The sequence below is a fragment of the Cebus imitator genome, unplaced genomic scaffold (genome assembly GCF_001604975.1).
Source record: "Cebus imitator isolate Cc_AM_T3 unplaced genomic scaffold, Cebus_imitator-1.0 Scaffold199, whole genome shotgun sequence".
Taxonomy (NCBI): Eukaryota; Metazoa; Chordata; class Mammalia; order Primates; family Cebidae; genus Cebus; species Cebus imitator.
In genome coordinates this window covers 5,051,690-5,057,230 of record NW_016107514.1, presented here as the reverse complement: position 1 = coordinate 5,057,230, position 5,541 = coordinate 5,051,690, and positions in this window count along the sequence as shown.

Sequence of the window (5,541 nt, the reverse complement as noted above, 5' to 3'; positions counted from 1 at the left end):
AAGGATAAAGGGTCTGTCTTGATCTGTTTTGTGCTGCTATGAGGGATACCTGAGACTGGATGATTTATAAACTATAAAAATTTACTTCTCACAATTTTGGAGACTGGGAAGTCCAAGATGAAGGAGTCAGCATCTGGTGAGGGCCTTCTTGCTACATCATCCCATCACAGAAGGGCAAATAGGGGAGAGAGAGAGAGAGCAGGAGGGGCCAAACTCATCCTTTATAGGGAATCCATTCCTGTGATAATGGCATTAATCCACTGATAAGGACAGAGCCCTCATGGCCTAATTCTCTCCTAAAGATCTTACCTCTTAATACTGTTACAATGGTGATTATGTTTCTAACATATGCTTTTGGGGGTCACATTCAAACCATAGCAAAGCACAACTAAGGGAGCGGGAACAGGGCAGAGAAAAAGGGAGACTACATGATCCGTTTACATAATAGAATTTATGGGACTGAAAGGGAAGCCGACTGGAGGTGAAAGTTGATTTAATAAGAAATAGAAGAATCACTTGAGCTCAGGAGAGCAGCCTGGGCAAAATAGCAGGATTGAGGTAGGTGGATCACTTGAAGTCAGAAGTTTGAGACCAGCAACATGGCAAAATCCTACCTCTACTAAAAATACCAAAATTTAACCAGGCTTGGTGGCATGCATCAATAGTCCCAGCTACTGGTGGGGCTGAGGCAGGAGGATCGCTTGAGCCCACAGGGTGGGTGCAAAGAGTCTGGTTGCACCACTGCACTCCAGCCTTGGTGACAGAGTGAAACCCTGTCTCAAAATAAATAAATAAATAAAAGAAGAATGACTCCCAGGTTTAGGTTTAGGTATACAGCCATGCCATTAACCAGAATGACGAAGACTGGAGGAGGACATGGTATAAGAGAAAGACAGTTTGTTCAGTTTGAGAATATTGCATTTGAGATGCCTGTTCCAGTTATCCATTGCTGCATAACATACTATTCCAAAATTTAGCAGCTTAGAAGAATAACTCGTGTTATTTCTCATGGTTCTGTGAGTGAGCCAAGGTTAGCTGGACATTCTTGTATGGGCTCTCTCATGTAGTTTCTGCCAGATATGAGCTGGGCTACAGTCACCTGAAGGCTCAAGTGGCTGGTTATCTAGGACAGTTTACTCACGTGGGTGGCAGTTGATGCTGGCTATTGAATAAAAGCTCAGCTAGGCTTGTTCACGTACACACGGTCTCTCCATGTGGCTTGAGCTTCTCACAGCAGGATAGCTGGGTTACAAGAGACAGTATCCCAACAACTCACATTTCGAGAGGCTTAGGCAGAGGCTGTAAGGCTTCTAGTGACTTAGCCTTGGGACTCACTGCCACTTTTGCAGCATTTTACTGGTTAAGAGAGAGTCACAGGGTCAGCCTGGATTCAAGGGCAGGGGACTCCAGAGGGCATAAAGACTGGGAGATATGGCTCACTGGGGCCCATCTTTGGAGACTAACATGGTGCCTTTGGGACATGCAATTAAAGTGATTCAATATGTATTTAGACTGGGGATTTAGCTGAAGAGGCAATCAATATGTAGATCACGATTGATGCCATAGACGTAGATGAGATCTCCCAGGGAGAATGCGTGAAGTGCTACAGGAATAACACCAGCGGATGATTTCTGAAGCAACAGTGCCTGAAGGGAAAGCAATGGAACACTGAGTAGAGAGACCAAGAATGTGGGGCCACAGAGACAGAGAAAACCATGAATGACTGCTTAGACAAGCCAAATGCAACATTTCAAGAAAAGGAAATAGTCAACAGAGTCAAATGCTAAAGAAAGGCAAAGTCATGTAAGCCCAAAGTATTTTCACAGAATTTAACAATTAGTTGATCATGGATAACCTTAGAAGGAACAATTCTAAGGAACAGGTGAAGCAAAGGAAAAGAATAAGACAAACGAAAAGGGCAGTGAATGGTAGCTAAGAGAGAGAAGGAAAAAACTATCACAAGACACAGCATTGAGGGAGGCTTTTGTTTCAAGATGCTTAGGAGTGGGCTTTTGGGTCAGATTGTCTGCATGGATTTACATGTTGGCTCTACCAGCTGTGTGACATTGCTCAAGTGATTTAACCTCTCCAAACCTAGGTGTTCTCTGAAGAGGTAACATTTAAGTTGATGCCTGAAGAATGAAACAGCCATATAATAGATTGAAATAATAATGGTCTTGGCTGGGGTAACAAGGGTATGAGCAATTGGGGGACACATTTGGCTTGTTAAGGAATAGAATGGTGTGGGACAAGTTGGCAGGTAGGATGGAGTAGAAGATGTGGTCAGGGGAGCAGCATGAGATTGAGCTGGAGGAAGACAGAAGACTGATCTTTCTGAGCTTTTACTATGGCAGGATGTCATCTTAATTACAATGGAAGTCACTGGTGAATTGAAAATAGAAGAGGAATGATATTATTTAACATAGTTCTAAAAGGCTACTCTGTTTTAAAAATAAACACACCTGGCCAGGCGCAGTGGCTCACGCCTGTAATCCCAGCACGTTGGGAGGCCGAGGCAGGTGGATCACGAAGTCAAGAGATCGAGACCATCCTGGCCAACATGGTGAAACCCCGTCTCTACTAAAAACTACAAAAATTAGCTGGGCATGGTGGTGCATGCCTGTAGTCCCAGCTACATGGGAGGCTGAGGAAGGAGAATTGCTTGAACCCGGGAGGCAGAGGTTGCAGTGAGCCGAGATCACGCCATTGCTCTCCAGCCTGGTGACAGAGCGAGACTCCATCTCAAAATAAATAAATAAATAAAATAAAAAATAAATAAACACACCTTCTCAGCAATTCTACTTCCAGGTATTTACTCAAAACGAATGAAAATATGTGTTCATTAAAAAAAAAAAAACTCGTGCAAGAATTTCATAGCGGATTTATTCATTATAGCCCGAAACAGGAAACATCCCCAAAATCTACTAATAAAAGAATAATAAACACACTGTGGAATATTTATAAATGTACTTTACTCAACAATAAAAAGGAATTAATTTGCTTCTACAGGCAAGAAAATTTTATATAATTCCATTTACATGATATTCTAGAACAGGAGAAATTACTACACAGTGGCAAAAGCTTAGAACACTGGTGTCCTCTGGGAATTTTTTGGAATGACAGTAATCTATCCTTGTTAAGAGTTAGAGTTAATGGCCAGGCATGGTGGCTTGGGCCTGTAATCCCTGCACTTTGGGAGGCCAAGGCAGGTGGATTGCCTGAGGTCACGAATTCAAGACCAGCGTGACCAACCTGGTGAAATCCCGTATCTACTAAATGCAAAAAATTAGCTGGGCATGGTGGCACATGCCTGTAATCCCAACTACTTGGGAGGCTGAGGCAGGAAAATCACTTGAACCCGGGATGTGGAGGTTGCAGTGAGCCAAGATTGAGCCATTGCACTCTAGCCTTGACAACAAGAGTGAAACTCCATCTAAAAAATAAGCCTGGCATGGTGGCTCACGCCTGTAATCCTAGCACTTTGGGAGGCCGAGGTGGGTGGATCACCTGAGGTCAGGAGTTCAAGACCAGCCTGGCCATCACGGTGAAATGCCATCTTTAAAAAAAATAATAAAATAAAATAAAATAATAATAAAAAATGAATTATTTAAAAAAGGAGTTACGCAGTAGTGAAAACAAAAAATGTAAATTTTGTGTTCAAATTTTACATTAAAAGAAAAAAACTACATAAATATTGAACTTCAAGGCCAGGCATGGTGTCTCACACCTGTAATCCTAGCACTTTGGGAGGCCGAGGCGGGTGGATCACCTGAGGTCAGGAGTTCAATACCAGCTTAGCCAACATGGCAAAACCCCATCTCTACTAAAAATACAAAAATTAGCCAAGTGTGGTGGCTTTTGCCTGTAATCCTAGCTACTTGGGAAGCTGAGTGAGACAGGAGAATCACTTGAACCTGGGAGGCGGAGGTTGCAGTGAGCCAAGATTACACCACTGAACTGCAGCCTGGGCAACAGAGGGAAACTCTGTCTCTCTCTCTCTTTCTCTCTCTCTCTCCAGATAGATAGATAGATAGATAGATAGATAGATGAAACTTCAATTAGTTATATGCATGCCAGAGTGTTTACAGGGAACACTACTGGTATGTTCGATTCCTTTGAAATACACCAAAATTAAGATGGATTAGTGGATGAATCAAGGGGTAGAAAGATGGACAGACAGAAATGTGAGAAGGCAAGTAATGGCAGAACCTAGCTGGCAGGTAGATGAATGTTCATAGTAAAGTTATTACAATTTTGCTTTATGTTTGAAAATTTTCTTAGTACAATGTTGGGGGGAAAGATTACTCGGACCTCTCTGAACATAATGGATTTAGGGGGCAACTAAGAATGCTGGAAGGTGAGCGGCGGCTATTGCAGTGGCCAATGTGAAAGGTAACATCAGTGTGAAGAGCAACATGAGTGACTTTGACGTTGAGAATGGATTTAGACAGAAATGAGCGGATTCTATATTTATGTTGGAGATGCTGTGAGAAAGAATTAATACAAAGCATTTGAACTAGAGCCTACCCTGAATAATTCCGGCTGAGAGAGAGCTCAGTAAATCCTGTTATCTCATCCTGCCCTCGGGCAACGTCACTTCCAAATCACCTCAGAGAAATGAGAATTTCTTCTCTATTAAATAACTGATTCTAATGTTTAATAACTACTGTAGTCTCTTGTTTTCTTCAATTTGAAATTGTCTAAATATAGTGAGAGCTCAGATTGCTGGCCCAGAATGAAGCTTCTTAAAGTCCTAATATACAGTATGATCATGTTCATGTTTATCTGCTATACCAGAGTCCGAGACAGATCTGCAATACAATACTCCCAGATGAAAAATGTGGTACACTTTAGACATCTTTGTTAGAATTTTGTGCTCCCCATCAGGTGTAGCACACAGATAGAACCCCTAGATTAACCATGTAGGCAGGAAAATTGGGGGGAAAATGAAAACCTGTCATCCGTGTCATTATTTCAGCACTAAGCCTTCAGGGAGTAGGAGAAATGTCACTCAGAACATCTCTGCAGTTGCCTGAGCTGCATGAGTGTCATCAGCTGTATGATACACTTACTTAGAGCTTGCTGAAGCTCTCACCTTTTCTCCCCCATCTATGCCCCGCTAGCCTTTCAGTGAAGCGGGGCCAATGTTTGTTCAAACTCAGTGGAAAATAGCAGGAAGCACACTCTCCATTTGGGTTCTCTTTTTACCGTTAATAGTTAATAGCTTACTTGACTGCTTGGCGGAGAGCTACGTGCCAGGCTAAGCACCATGCAGCATCATTTTGATCAACCTTCATAGCAACGGTTCTATGAGGTGGCATCTATTATTATCTACATTTTACAGCTGAAGTGTCTGAGGCTCCAAGGTTAAGTAATCTGCCCAACTAGCAAGTTAGGGAATCGGAGTTCAAAATGAAGTCAGATGGTTAGCAGAGGAAAATCTCCCAACCACCGTGTCCTCAGCATCACTAGTGGGAACGACATCAGTAGTCCGGAGGGTGAAGAGGGTTGACTGATCCTCCCGAGTCTTCAGCAATAGCC